The following is a 16,496-nucleotide window of genomic DNA, read 5'->3' on the forward strand; positions in this document are numbered from 1 at the left end:
TATTTTTCCAATGAACACCTACCAGTTGACTCAGGGGGACAAAAAAAATCCGCTGACAGTCATACCACAGATGCCTTCTAGAGAAAACAGATAATTAAAGAAAGGTCTGTGGTAGTCTTGACTGTACATGAATGGCTCATAGAACAGGGCAGCACAGGAACAGGCCTTTCGGCCCACGATGCTGTGCCGAAATAATTAAACTAGTAATTAAATGCCTAATTAAGCTAGTCCCTTCTGTTCACACAAGCCAATATCCCTCCATTCTTTGGACATTCATGTGTCTGTCTAAGATCCTCTTAAACACCTCTATTGTATCTGTCTCCATCACCACCTCTGGCAGCGCATTCCAGGCACCCACAACTCTCTGTGTAAAAAACTTGCCCCGCACATCTCCTTTGAACTTACCCCCTCGCATCTTAAATAGATGCTCTCTTGTATTAGATATTGGATCCTTTTGTAAATCTTCAAATTATGGTCTGTTCAAACAGTTTCTTTATAAGGTTCTATGGTTTCTCATGATGTGTTGCTATAGTTTTGGTCTGTTTTTAGATAGTTTTGGTTTACGATTAATTAAATGTGTTGATGCACTTTTGGCTACAATTCCTTTCAGCTGGGTCATGCAGAAGAACACCTTGACCATAAGTCAATCAGACAGTGACCTGCACAGGATGTCCTTGAATTCTTGCAGGTGGAGACACTGGATCATGTCGGATAGTACTCTGAGCAGACCATCAGAAATCATTTGGCAGAATGAATCTTCACAAAACCTTTCCTTCACAAGCAAGCACTAAGAACTTGCTCAGTTGGGAGGTGAGAAGGGCCCTATCCATCAGATCCTTCACGCACAGTCAGACTCTCAATCCCACTGCAAGTTCTCTCAAGGTCTGCACAGTGGAGATGAGACCACTATGGAATGTACTTTTCCCAAGAGGTCTAGAAAGGGATGGTAATTGGTTTATTATTCTCACATGATCCAAAATAGAGTGAAAAGCTTTTGTTTGCATGCCATCCAGACAGATCACTCCATACGTAAATACATCAAGGTAGTACAAAAAGAAGACAATAACGGAATTGGTAATTGGTTTATTATTGTCACATGTACCAAGATACAGTGAAAAAGTTATTTTGCATGCCATCCATACAGATCATTTCAAAAAATAAGTACATTGAGGTAGTACAAAGGGTAAAGCAATAACAGAGTGCAGAATATAGTGTCACAATTACAGAGAAAGTGCAGTGTGCTGACAATAAGGTGCAAGGGCCAAGACGAGGTAGATTGTGAGATCAAGACTTCATCTGTGGCAGTATAAGAGTTCCATTCAAGAGTCTGATAACAGTGGGATTGAAGCTATCCTTGAGCCTGGTGGTATATGTTCTCAAGCTTTTGTATCTTCTGCCCAATAGAATGGGGGAGGAGAGAGAATGTCCGGGGTGGGAGGGGTCTTTGATTATGTTGGCTGCTTTACCGAGGCAGAGAGAAATATAGACAAGAGTCCATGGAGGGGAGTCTGTTCTTGTGATGGACTGAGCTGTGTCCACAACTCTCTGCAGTTTCTTGCGGTCTTGGGCAGTGCAGTTGCTGTACCAAGCTGTGATGCATGTGGATAGGATGTTTTCTATGGTGCATCTATAAAAATTGTACGAGTCAAGGGGGACATGCCAAATTTCCTTAGCCTTCTGAGGAAGTAGAGACACTGTGTGCTTTCTTGGCCACAGCATCTGCATGGTTGGACCAGGACAAGTTATTGGTGAAATGTCTCTATATGCTATGTCTCTATGTCTCCAGGAAAGTATGTTTGTAAATGAAAATTGATCAGAATCAAAATCAGAATCAGGTTTATTATCACTGACATATGACATGAAATTTGTTGTTTTGCGGCAGCAGTACAGTGCAAAGACACAAAAATCTATAGATTACAAAAATAAATAAATAGTGCAAGAAGAGGAATAACGAGGTAGTGTTCATTCAGAAATCTGATGGCAGAGGGGAAGAACCTGTTCCTGAAACATTAAGTGTGGGTCTTCAGACTCCTGTACCTCCTCCCTGATGGTAGTAACATGAAGAGGGCATGTCCCGGATGGTGAGGCTCCTTAGTGATGGATACTGCCTTCTTGAGGCACCACCTCTTGAAGATGTCCACGATGGTGGGGAGGGCTGTGCCTGTGATGGAGCTGGCTGAGTCTACAACCATCTGCAGCCTTTTTTGATCCTGCGCATTGGAGCCTCCATACCAGGTGGTGATGCAACCAGTCAGAATGCTCTCCACCGTACATCTATAGAAATTTGCAAGAGTCTTTGGTGACATACCAAATCTCCTCAAACTCCTAACAAAGTAGAGCTGCTGGCGAGCCTTCTTCATGATTGCATCAATGTGTTGGGTCCAGGATAGATCCTCCGAGATGTTGACACCCATGAACTTGAAGCTGCTCACCCCTTCTACCGCTGACCCATCAATGAGATGTCGTGCTGACATAATAAAATGGAATGAGGTAGCTTGTATTGATAATGTTTATATGTGCTAATACTGCATTATAGATTTGTAAATGTTATGAATTAAGTAATATTTCTTTAATATATTTCTATTAAGTGATCTTCTGGGCTCGAATGATTGAGCTAGCACTGCTCATCTCAGATTATACATGTTGTCAAGTGTGTTCCTTAATCAAACTGCCCAAAGCATTTTAGTTTACATGGGGTTTCAGCTGCTGTGGGTCTCTCAGCAGGTAGTCCTTGTGGCCTGTTCCATGTTGTGTGTTCCAGTTCGCACATTCAACTTGGCACTTCTTGGGGTGGGTTCCGTGTGTCGAGCGATGCTCAGTTTCAGATCTGAAGGGGAAATTCATCCACTGAGGCAGTGGGCGTTGATATTCTTCTGCAGCAACCGTGCTTTCATGTGCAATGCTGGACTGGGATCCCACCAAGACCAGCGTCTGAACTTACCTTCCACTGTCCACAACTTCTTCACACCACGGCACCAGTAGTCCCAGCTGCAAATCACACCCAGCTGACCTTCCCCTCCAACATGACCTGGCCTCAGACCATTGATCCATCACCTTCCAAACCCCAATGGAGGTTCGATTCTCATTCCTCCACAAGCTGCCAGTCTCTAGACATCTGAACATCAATTCCCCCTGACAACGTAATTCTCCGCACCACAATTCCCTGTGTGCATAATGGCTGTTCAGCAGGGTCTGTTTCCTATTTCAGCCTTGTTTTAACTATGGCTCAGTTGACTATACTTGTGACTCTATGTTGAAAGGACGTGGGTTCAATTCCGTCCAGAGACTTGAGTGCAAAAAGCTTCATTTACGCTGGAGTTGAAGCAGGTCATTCAGCCCATCAGGTCCATGATATAGTGCAGCACTGAGGGAGTGCTTCATGACTGAAGCTGCAGTCTCCCACACATTAATCTGGTGCCTTGGCAGCTTTCCCAAATATCTCATGACACCGTTTCAAAGTCTAACCTTGAACCTGGAAATGAATACTCCATAGACCAGGTAGAAGCTATGGAAGGCCAAGTTAATGCTCTAGGTCAATGACTTTTCATTGGATACCTGATTGTTAACATGAGACATTACCTGGTGGGAACTTCTGGCCTTTTATTTTCAGATTTCTGACATCTGCGGCATTTTATTTTTGTTTTAGTTAAATGTGTCATCAGGTCACTATCATGATCTGGTTAATGGGAGCTTGGTGCACACAAGCTGGCTGCTGTGTTTCAACACATTACAGCAGTGACTCTTTAAACCACCAATGTGCCCAACAGCTCACAGGAGCCAGAGGGAGACGCCTAGGTGACCCTGTTCAGGGGTGATTTTTGGTTGCCAAGGATGTCAGAACATCCTGAAAGGGATAGGAAAGGTGCTACACTAATGCAAGTCTATGTCTGTCTATCCATCTTCTTTCCTTCTTACTTTCCTTGTCTGTCAGTCTGCTTGACTGTCTTCTGTCTGTCTGCTTGTATGTCTGTCTTCTTTATTTTGTCTGTGTGTCTACCTTTCTATCTGCCTCTCTCTGTCCCCTTTCTTTGTGCGTCTGCCTTTCTGTCTGTCTGACTGTCTTTGCAGTTGTCCTCTGGAGAGCATCTAGTTAAGTATAGTCTCTATTTCTCAACCATTTCCAACTGACATGCCTTCTTCTCGTTACTCCCATCGGGGAGGAGGTACAGGAGGCTGAAGACCCACATTCAATGATTCAGAAACAACTTCTTCCCCTCTGCCATCAGATTTCTGAACGGTCCATGAACCCATGAACACTACCTCGTTATTCCTTTTGTTTTGCAAGATTTATTTATTTTTGTAATTTATAGTAATTTTATACCTTTGCACTGTAATGTTGCCGCAAAATAACAAATTTCACGTCAAATGTCAGTGATAATAAATCTGATTCAGATTCTGATTCTGAACTTGTTCCTTAGTGGCTAAAAATCAAGCATCATACTAGGCTCCAATGCACAGGATCGAAAGAGGCTGCAGAGGGTTGTAGACTCAGCCAGCTCCATCATGGGCACAACCCTCTCCGCCATCGAGGACATCTCCAAGAGGCGGTGCCTCAATAAGGCGGCATCCATCACTAAGGACCCTCAGCATCCGGGACATGCCCGCTTCACATTACTACCATCAGGAGAAGGTACAGGAGCCTGAAGACCCACACTCAACGTTTCAGGAACAGCTTCTTCCCCTCCGCCATCAGATTTCTGAACAAACCGTGAACCCGTGAACACTACCTCACTATTCCTCTTTTGCACTATTTATTTTTCTTGTAACTTATAGTAATTTTTATGTCTTGCACTTTACCGCTGCCACAAAACAACAAATTTCACGACATATCTCCGTGATAATAAACCTGATTCTGATTTTGATCCTGAGATCTGAGACCATTTGGCCCACTGTACTAACTCTTTGAAAGAATCCTGACTTCCCTGAGATGCCTTTGTACTACAGAACAACGCAGGACCTCCAATCCAACAGCTTGGACGAATGATCTGGAGACAAGGATTGAAATCCCACCAGAGACCACTAGGCAATTTAAATCCAGTTAATTAAATAAATCTGAGCTGGGAGCAATAAACTACCAAAAAAGCCATCTGGCTCATCAAAGTCCTTCCAGGAAAAATATTTACCTTGCTTGATGTTCAGAATCAGAGAAATGAGCTTACATATGAATTAGGAGCAGATATGGAATCAATTTTTACTCTTACGGAATTTATGTGAACAAAAATAACTAAATTAACACAAAATGTGAAAAAAGTAACAAATCAACTATTATCAAGGGTTTGCGTCACAGAAAATCGCAATATAGATATTATTTTAGAAACACAACACATCTGTAACACAGGCATGTATACAATGCTAAAAAGTATAAAATAATGATGTATAATGTGGTATAAAGCAAGCAGCTGAAGGAATTCAACGGGTCAGGCAGCATCTGTGGAGGCAAATGGATGGGCAGACATTTCGGGTCAAAACTCTTGAGAGCTGAGAAGGAGAGGTGAGGCAGGAGGGGGAAGCGATAGGTGGATCCAGGTGAGGAGGGGTTGCTGGGCAGGTGGAGCCAGGTGGGGAGGAGTGAAGGGTGGAGTTGGCGACAGAGGCTGGGAGGTGATTGGTGGAGACAACTAAAGTCTGCAGATGATGGAATCTGATAAGAAAGGTAGGTGGTGAGTGGAACCAGGTCAGGGAGGGATGCTGGACGGATAGGAACAAAGGGGGAAGGGGAGGGGACAGGGGACCGAGTGGGCCACTGTATGTTTGGAGAGAGTAGTCAGCCCAAAGCACAAGAGAGGTATCACCATCGCTGCCACTGCATAATCCTGCAAATCTACTGGCAGGTGAGCAAAAGATGGTGTCCTCTTCCAGGCTGACATGCCTGACATCAAGGCCCTGATCATACTTTCACTTTACATCCATATGACACGGAGGCCATTCAGCTCAGTGTGTTTATATTTGTAAAAGTCGACCCGCGCTCTGTAATAAATCAGACAACAGCAGAACCAAAAAACTTATGATTAATGCTTTATTAACCCTCACATTGCCGGTCATTAACCCTTGCATTCTCAGCTACCTTTTACATTTGGCTCTTAGGGTAATCCCATCAAACCCACTTATTTCCCTGTAACCTTTTCTCTCTCATACATGTTTAATAGTAGGCCAGGCTTCACTAGGGGCAATTTACAGTGGCCAGCTAACCTAGCAACCCATGTGTTTATGGGATGTGGGAGGAAACCAGAGCACTCGGAGGAAACCCACAAGGAGAACGTGCAAACTTCTGACAGATATAAGATGGAGGAGCAGAATTAGGCCATTCGACCCATCGAGTCTGGTCCTCCATTGAATCATGGCTGATTCTCTTTTTCAACCCCATTCTCCCGCCTTCTTCTTGTAAACCTTAACCCCCTTACCAATCAAGAACCTATCAATCTCTGCTTTAAATACACCCAATGACTTGACCTCCACAGCCCTCTGTGGCAACAAATTCCACAGGTTCACCACCCTCTGGCTGAAGAGATTCCTCCTCATCTCAGTTTTAAAGGGACGTCCCTTTGTTCCGAGGCTGTGCCCTCGGATCCTAGACTCTCCTGCTATTGGAAACATCATCTCCATGTCCACTCTATCCAGGCCTTTCAGTACTAGGTAGGTTTCAATGAGATCCACCCTCATCCTTCTGAACTCCACTGAGTACAGGCCCAGAGACATCAAAAGCTCCTCATACATTAAGCTTTTCATTCCTGGGATCATTCCTGTGAATCTCCTCCGGACCCTCTCCAGGGGCAGCACATCTTTCCTTCGATATGGGGCCCAAAATATCCTGGAGAGCAGGATCGAACCCGGGTTGCTGGAGCAGTGAGACACATCTGCTACATACGGTGTCAAAGTGCCACCCTACCTACCACTAGGGTGGAGCCATGTTGTTTGAGCTATGTTGACACCTAAAACAAGCGTTCTACTCCAAGCACTGTCACAGGAGGACAGAGAAATACTTCAAGAGTGTAGTTAAAGCTTCCTTGGAAGACGTAAGATAAAACTCCTGGGGATCTCTGACCCAAGGCCACTTAAGTTGACGGAGAAGCATCCAAGAAGGACCTGTGTCTGGTTGACAGCAGCACATGGAGACCAAGTACAGACACTGGAGGGAGCAAATAACAATCCAAATAATGAAACCATCCACCCCACACAGCTCCATTCTGCAGATCACAAAGAAGACCTGAGTCATCTGACAATCCACTGGAGTGGAAGCAAGTCATCCTCAATACCAAAGGACTACCTAAAAACAAGAGGAGGTGTTACTCCTCACATAATAATTACTATTTTTTTCCCAAATACTTGTTTTTACAGTGGCTATACTTCAGAAAATATTTAATTGGCCATAAACCCTTTGGGACGTCCTGAAAGTTGACTCATCAACTTCTTTTGATGCACCATAGAAAGCATCCTATCAGGATGTATCACAGCTTGGTACGGCAACTGCTCTGCCCAGGACTGCAAGAAACTGCAGAGAGTTGTGGACACAGCCCAGCGTGTCACGGAAACCAGCCCCCCCTCCATGGACTCTGTCTATACCTCTCGCTGCCTTGATAAAGCAGCCAGCATAATCAAAGACCCCACCCACCCGGGTCATTCCTTCTTCTCTCCTCTCCCATCAGGCAGAAGATACCGGAGCCTGAGGGCACGTACCACCAGGCTCAAGGACAGCTTCTATCCCACTGTGATAAGACTATTGAACAGTTCCCTTATACGATGAGATGTACTCTTGACCTCACAATCTACCTTGTTTGACCTTGCACCTTATTGTCTACCCGCACTGCACTTCCCTGTAGCTGTGACACTTTACTCTGTATTCTGTTATTGTTTTTATCCTGTACTACCTCAATGCACTCTGTACTACCTCAGTGCACTGTGTAATGAATTGATCTGTACGAACAATATGCAAGACAAGTTTTTCACTGTACCTCGGTACAAGTAACAATAATAAACCAATATCAATACCGATACCAAGTGAGGTGAAAGGTGCTGTAGAAGTGCAACTCTGTTACCTTAAATGTTGATGTGGAGCTTTAGGCATGCAGTGATAACCACTGAAGATGCAGACATTGGAAATCTAAGACAAATGTGATAGATAGGATGAGTTGCAATGGCTTAGTGGCCATAGTCATCAGCATCTGAAGCTACTGGGTCACAGCTATCAACATATTAAGCTTAAGGCACTGATAACTACAGCTATTAAGCCATTAGAACTATAGAAAAACCATAGAAAACTACAGCACAGAAAACAGGCCATTCAGCCCTTCTAGTCTGTGCCAAAACATTTCTAATGATCCCATCGCATTTGTCCTGCACATCCCTCCACCCACCTTCACTATCAATTTTCTCTTTCTCAGTTCTGACAAACAATTGCAGCCCCAAAACATTGACTGTTCCTCTTTCCACAGATGCTTCCTGACCTACTGAGTTTTCCAGCACCATTTATCTTTGTTCAAGTCGAGTTTATTGTCATGAGCACAAGTCCGGTGAGGTACAGATACAAAGAAAAACTTGCTTGCAGCAGCATCACAGGCACATTGGTACAGACAACACACAGAATATAAATTATACAAGACTGTGAAGAAAGAGAGAAGAGACTGTGCAGAAACAAGACCTTAGTGCAAAAAAATAGACACAATCAGAGACAAGTCCATGGCAGTGCAAGAGGTGGTCCATTATGTTCCGTTGCTGAGGTAGGGTTAGGGTCGTGCAGGTCGGTTCAAGAACCTGATGGTTGTAGGAAAGTAGCTGTTCCTGAACCTGGTGGTGTGGGACTTCTATACCTCCTGCCTGATGTTGGCAAGGAAAAGAGGGCATGACGCAGATGTTGGGGATCCTTGATGATAGATGCCTCCTTCTTGAGGCAGGCCCCTGAAGGACTGGGCGGTGTCCACAACTCTCTGCATTATTTGCCAATAACTGCACACAGATTTACAACAGGAAAATGGTTATTATTCACAGGTTTGCCAGGGAAGTCAACATTTTTTTACTTTCAAAAATAAACTTCACTCATAAAAAATATTTGTGGAAGAAAAAACACAGGGCAGCACTCTTTTCATTCTTAGTGTCATTTGGTCAACACATTCAGTCATGTTACCACATCCATTTTTGTACATATCACCATTGCTGTTCACATGGCCTGCTGGGGTGATACACCATCCCATTGTTTGAGGGGGAGTCAACAGAATAAGCTTCAGAGCTTCACAGATGACCAGACATCATCGAATCTGGAGACTTCTCTCTTAATGCCCCCTCCTCATATAGCCATCCAGCCACTTGACACCCCACGTGTTTCATTGTTGCTGGCTGTTCCACCTCAGCTGTAGCTTTAGCAAGAATAACTCATTCATTTGGACTCACCTTCACTGTGTTACAATTAGTGGAAACCCGAATAATGGTTGCAAAGAGCTGTACATAAGGCTTCCCAGCAGATGATGAGAAAAGAAAGGTGAGGAAACCTTGACTCAGGAGGAGAGCTGTGGGTTGTATGGTGTGAGGACAAAAGACATTTCTAACTGAATTCTGATCAGCTAAACCCATCCAATCTGCAGCCATTGATTCCCACAGAATATTACCACAAAGATTTCAAGGCAATTTAATAAACACCTTGTAGTCGGAAAGCTTTTGATCAGATTGGCAGTCTTTAAGAGCCTGTTCTTCTGCTGTTTCCAAAACTACATTGCTGAAGTGTCCTTTCTTTGAGATAAGACCTTACACCCAGAGTCCCCACCCTCTGAATGCCGTACCAGGTGGAAATAAAGGATCCACGGTATTACCTTTAAGGACCGCAAGGGAGTTAAACCCCTGTGTCCTGTTCAATGCTTATTAAGATTTAAGATTTCTTTATTAGTCACATGTACATTGAAACACACAGCGAAATGCATCTTTTGCATAGAGTGTTCTGGGTGCAGCCTGCAAGTGTTGCCACGCTTCCGGCGCCAACATAGCATGCCCACAACTTCCTAACCTGTACGTCTTTGGAATTCCTTAGTTAACATCACAATGTAGATCCTGTCCATTCTCCCATCACTGTTTATGGGATCTTGCTGTGTGGAAATTGGCTGCTGTATTTCCTACGTTACAATCATGACTGCACTTCACAGGGTCACAGAGTCATAGAGGAATACAGTAAGGAAACAGGCCCTTCAGCCCACCTCATCCATGCCCACCAAGATGTCCACCTGAGCAAGACCATTTGCTCGTGTTTTGCCCATATCCCTTCCAATCTGTGCACCTGTCCAAGTGTCCTTCAACTGTTATTACACGTGCCTCAACTACTTCCTCTGGCAGCTTGTTCCATATACACACCACACTCTTCGTGTAGAAGTTGCCCCTCAGGTCCCTTTTCAATCTTTCCCCTCTCACCTTAAACCTACGCCCTGTAGTTCTTGATTCCCTTTCTCTAAGAAAAAGGCTGTGTGCATTCACCCTGTCTATGCCCCTTATGATCTTATACACCTCTGTTAGGTCACCCTTCCGTCTCATACACTCCCAGGAATAAAGTCCTAGCCTGCCCATTCTCTCCCTATAACTCAAGCCCTTGAGTCCTGGCAACATTCTCGTAAATCTCCTCTGCGCTCTCTCCAGCTTAATAATATCTTTACTATAACAGGGTAACTAAAACTGTACACAATAACCCAGGTGTGGCCTCACCAGTGTCTCGTATAACTGCAGCATAACGTCCCAACTGCTCTACTCAGTGCCCTGACTGACGAAGGCCAGGGTGCCAAACACCTTCTCCGTCCCATCTACCTGCAACGCCATTTTCTGCGTACCATGTACTCGTGCTCCTAGGTCCCTCTGCTCTACAACACTCCCCAGGGCCCTACCATTCTCACTGTGAAAGTCCAACCCTGATTTGACTTCCCAAAATGTAACACTTCACACTTATCTTAATTGAACACCATTGGTCATTCCTCGGCCCACTTATCCAGCTGATCAAGATCCCCTTGTAAATTTTGATAAACTTGTTCATTGTCTACGGTGCCACCTATTTTAGTGTCGTCTGCAAACTTACTAACCATGCCTTGCACATTCTCATCCAAATCTTTGCATAAATGATGAATAACAATGGACCCAGAAATGATCCCTGTGGCACACCACTAGTCACAGTCCAAAAAACAACCTTCCACCATCAGTCTCTGCTTCCTACCATCAAGCCAATTATGTATCCACTAAGCAAGCTCTCCCTGGATCCCATGCGATCTAACCGTCCAGCTTAATTGGTAGATTGGTTTATTATTGTCACATGTGCCGAGGTACAGTGAAAAACTTTGTTTTGCATGCCATCCATACAGATCATTTCATCATATCAGTGCATCGAGGTAGTACAAGGGAAAACAATAACAGAATGCAGAATAAAGTGTTACAGTTTTACAGTTACAGAGAAAGTGCAGCGCAGCTTGACAATAAGGTGCAAGGCCATGAAGAGGTAGATTGTGAGGTCAAGAGTCCATCTTATCATACCAGGGGACTGTTCAATGGTCTTATAACAGTGGGATAGAAGCTGTCCTTGAGCCTGGTGGTACATGCTTTCAGGCTTTTGTATCTTCTGCCTGATGGGAGGGGGGAGAAGAGAGAATGTCCGAGGTGGGTGGGGTCTTTGATTATGTTGGCTGCTTTACCGAGGGAGCGAGAAGTGTAGACAGAGTCCATGGAGGGGAGGCTGGTTTCCGTGATGTGCTGGGCTGTGTCCAGAACTCCCTGCAGTTTCTTGCAGTCTCGGGCAGGACAATTGCCATACCAAGCTGTGAGGTATCAGGATAGGATGCTTTCTGTGGTGCATCTATGAAAATTGGTGGGGGTCGATGGGGACATGCCAAATTTCTTTAGCCTTCTGAGGAAGTAGAGCATCGGTGAGCTTTCTTGGCTGTGGCGTCTACGTGGTTGGACTAGGACAGACTATTGGTGATATTCACTCCCAGGAACTTGAAGCTTTTAACCCTCTCAACCTCAGCACCGTTGATGTAAACAGAGCATGTGTACCGCCCCCCCCCCCCCCCTTTCCTGTAGTCAATGACCAGCTCTTTTGTTTTGCTGACAATGAGAGAAAGGTTGTTGTCATGAAACCATGTCACCAGGCCCTCTATCTCCTTCCTATACTCTGACTCATCATTATTTGAGATTAGCCTATCATGTGGGACTTTGTCAAAGGCTTTGTTTACTAGAACCTCTCTCTAGAGCTCTACCATTTACTGTGTAAGCCCTACCCTGGCCTAACTGACCAAAATGCAATACCTCGCACTTGTCCAAATTAAATTCCGTCTGCCATTCCTTGGCCCACTTCCCCAGTCCACCTGGATCGTGTCCTCACTCTTTTGTGGCTGGCAGGCGGGCAAAATTTGTGCAGTAGTTCCCCTGAGAAGCACCTCGGAAAAGCTTACAACATTAAAGTTGCTGTTGGTTTTGATTCATCCAACATTAGTGTAGCGATTAGTCACAATTCAATCCCGGGTTCAATTCTGGCCGCTGTCTGTAAGGAGTTTGTACGTCCTCCCCGTGTCTGCGTGGGTTTCCTCCAGGTGCTCTGGTTTCCTCCCACGTTCCAAAGACGTGCGGGTTAGGAAGTTGTGGGCATGCTATGTTGGCGCCGGAAGAGTGGCGACACTTGTGGGCTGCCCCCCAGCACATTCTCAGTAACGCAAAAAGAAACATTTCACTGTGTGTTTCGACGTACATGTGACTAATAAATAAATATCTTAGTGCCTTTCAGATGTATATTAACCCGTCGAGAGAAGCAACAGCACCGCCTTTGGTGTAACATGGAACAGCAGAAGGTGAGCACCGTGGGGATAAGCAAAAGACTATAGGTAATGGACGGTCACTGGGTTGGGACGGGAGGACTGTGTGTGTTCAGCAAGACACAGCACAGCTCAGGTAATGGAGAGCAGTGAAGCCTAACACCTATGGGGGTGCAACCCTTGAAGTACATGTAAAATTAAATTGTCGATTTAAGTATAAGCTTAAACTCTCGTAGCCAAATAAATTCATCTGCAATCAACAGAGGTTCACTTCAGCGCCACCAGGGGTTAGTGGTTCTGGGAGACTGGCCACAGAGGTGCAGGAGCTGTGCCTAGTATTGGGAGGACCAAAAGGAAAGTGTAATGATTAAGACATGGGAACACACACACATTATCATACACATTATCACACACAAACACACACTTACCTTCTCACTCATACACACACATTCTCACTCACGCACATTCTCACACACATATTCTCTCACACACAGACATTCTCATTCACTCACACACACATTCTCACTCACACACAGACACATTCTCACTCACACACACACATTCTCACTCACACACACATTCTCACTCACACACACTCTCTCTCACACACACACATTCTCACTCACACACACTCTCTCTCACACACACACATTCTCACTCACACACAGACACATTCTCACTCACACACACATTCTCACTCACACACACTCTCACTCACACACACACATTCTCACTCACACACAGACACATTCTCACTCACACACACACACATTCTCACTCACACACACTCTCACTCACACACACACATTCTCACTCACACACACACATTCTCACTCACACACACTCACACACACACATTCTCACTCACACACAGACACATTCTCACTCACACACACACTCTCACTCACACACACACACATTCTCACTCACACACAGACATATTCTCACTCACACACACACTCTCACTCACACACACACATTCTCACTCACACACAGACATATTCTCACTCACACACACACATTCTCACTCACACAGACATATTCTCACACACACAGACACATTCTCACTCACACATGCACACATATTCTCACGCACACACTTTCACATCCTCACACACAGACACATTCTCACTCACATGTATCCTTACACACATCTCACACACACATTCGCACACATACATTCACAAACACGCACACGCATCCACACACACATTCTATGTAACACGCACATTCTATGTAACACACAGACATTCAGACATACACATTCACACACGCACCCACCCACACACACACACACACACACACACACACACACACACACACACACACACACACACACACAAATTCTCACCCACCTTACCCGGTCTGGCCTATATGTGAATCAAAACCCAATACAATCACCCCAAACAATGGTCAGCAGGTCACTGTGTTTTTGTGTGTGTGTGTGTGTGTGTATGTGTATTTATGTATGAGAATGTGTGAGTAAGTTTGTGTGTGGGTATGTGTGTCGTGCATGTGTGTTTGTGTGCGTGTAGGTTAGATTTGAATGCAGTGCTGCCCACCTGTAGATCTTAGAGGTGCCTCCGTGTCACAGTTTAAAAGTCCTTAAAGCATGTCACGCTTTTTAAAAGCTTCGATACCTGTGAGGGTCTCAACTTTTGCACATTATGTTCTGTGCTTCAAATTCAAGCTACTTGATGCTGATGTAGAGGACAGATCTCTGCCAGCCTCCATGGCAATCAATGTCAGTTTATTTCAATAATACGTAGCTTAATGGTCCTTAGAATTTGCATGGATGTTTACCCCGAACTGAATAATCTCCTCCTACTCATTCTCCTTAAATCACAGGAGCACTTAATCCAATAAACACAGATACAACGGGATGATTCAAAATCTGTGAAATACTCGAGACAGTCAGGCAACTAAACTGGGCTTGGTGTCATGTTTTCTCATCTTACCCAAATTCTTCAATTAAATCATTGCTCCTTATTTATTCACAGGTATCCATTATTCTATATGTAAACCCCCTGAACCGCTCGATTAGATTCCAGTCTGTAATCATGCCCAGGTATCCATTATTCTATATATAAACCCCCTGATCCCCTGGATTAGACCCCAGTCTGTAATCACACCCAGGTATCCATTATTCTATATATAAACCCCCTGATCCCCTGGATTAGACCCCAGTCTGTAATCACCCCCAGGTATCCATTATTCTATATATAAACCCCCTGAACCTCTGGATTAGATCCCAGTCTGTAATCACCCCCAGGTATCCATTATTCTACATATAAACCCCCTGAACCCCTGGATTAGATTCCAGTCTGTAATCACTCCCAGGTATTCATTATTCTATATATAAACCCCCTGAACCCCTGGATTAGATCCCAGTCTGTAATCACTCCCAGGTATTCATTATTCTATATATAAACCCCCTGAACCCCTGGATTAGATCCCAGTCTGTAATCACTCCCAGGTATCCATTATTCTATGTACATATCCTCCGAACCCCTCGATTAGATTCCCACTGGTCTTTGAGCGAAAACTTTTTTTCCATCTCCTCTTTAAATCTAATGCCAATACTTTAAATCTGTCCCATTTTTCGACCCTTCAACCAACCAAGTTTGTGCAACTTTTGTGTTTCCTTTTTTGTGTTCTCCCTCTCTACCTGCCCTCAGTTCACAAACTGATAGGTTGTTGATTGGTAAGGGGGTTAAGGGTTACGGGGAGAAGGCGGGAAAATGGGGTCGATAACAAAATCAGCCATGATTGAATGGCAGATCAGACTTGTGGAACGGATAGCCTAATTCTGCTCCTATATCTTATAATGCCTTTGTCCTCTCAGTTCCCAAGCTCCGTTGTCCTTGCCTTGCAGATAATGACTAATCATCCACAGGCCTCCGACAAGGACAATTCCAGAGATTCACAACCCTATAACAGAAGCAATTTCTCCAAACCTCAGTTAAAATTGTTGACTCATATCTAAGAGTGTAACCCTAACGCTTGCCAGCCAGGTAAAATATTCTTCCAAGCGTCCACACTGCACAGTCCTTGAGCCAGGTCTCCTAAAACATGCACCACTGAAGTACCTTGGGTTGACTACTGAGCACAGTCTCAATGTTACAGGACCTTAAAGGGATGTAGCTCAGTGGGAGAGCGCATGCTTTGCATGTATGAGGTCCTGGGTTCAACCCCTGGCATCTCCACACTGATGACAGAAAATTTTGTGGGCAGGCATGGTAGTGCAGCAGTTAGCGACCTGGGTTCAATTCCCACTGATGCTTGTAAGGAGTTTGTATGTTTTCCCCGTGTCTGCGTGGGTTTCCTCCCACATTCCAAAGATGTATGGGTTAGGATGTTGTGGACATGCTATATTAGCGCCGGAAGCGTGGCAACACTTGCGGGCTGCCCCAGAACACTCCAAGCAAAAGATGCATTTCACTGTGTGTTTCGATGTACATGTGACTAATAAAGAAATCTTATCTTATCTAAATCCCTAACCAAGGGGAGCCCTGTTAGTGTCTCTTTCCATGTTCTGCAAATCACACTCAAAGGCCATCAACAGTTTAAATTCTGAGAGGCAAAGGTGGATACTGTTAAGACATAGAAGGATCTGGTCGTACTGCAAGCAAATGGGATAAGTTTCAATGTGATGGTCCAAAGACCGAACAGGAGACACAGGTAGACAGGGTGGTGAAGACGGATAGCCGTTGTCAGTCAGGGCATTAAGTATAA

The 16,496-nt window shown here is 44.6% G+C and overlaps 1 non-coding gene across 1 annotated transcript; it reads left to right on the top strand.

Annotated features, from left to right (window-relative positions):
* The first annotated feature begins 15,895 nt into the window (after window positions 1–15,895).
* On the top strand, window positions 15,896–15,967 carry trnaa-ugc (transfer RNA alanine (anticodon UGC)). Its single transcript has one exon. It is a non-coding gene; the product is annotated as a tRNA-Ala (tRNA).
* The last annotated feature ends 529 nt before the right edge of the window (window positions 15,968–16,496 follow it).

This window comes from Pristis pectinata, chromosome 10 (assembly GCF_009764475.1).
Source record: "Pristis pectinata isolate sPriPec2 chromosome 10, sPriPec2.1.pri, whole genome shotgun sequence".
NCBI classification, from domain to species: domain Eukaryota; kingdom Metazoa; phylum Chordata; class Chondrichthyes; order Rhinopristiformes; family Pristidae; genus Pristis; species Pristis pectinata.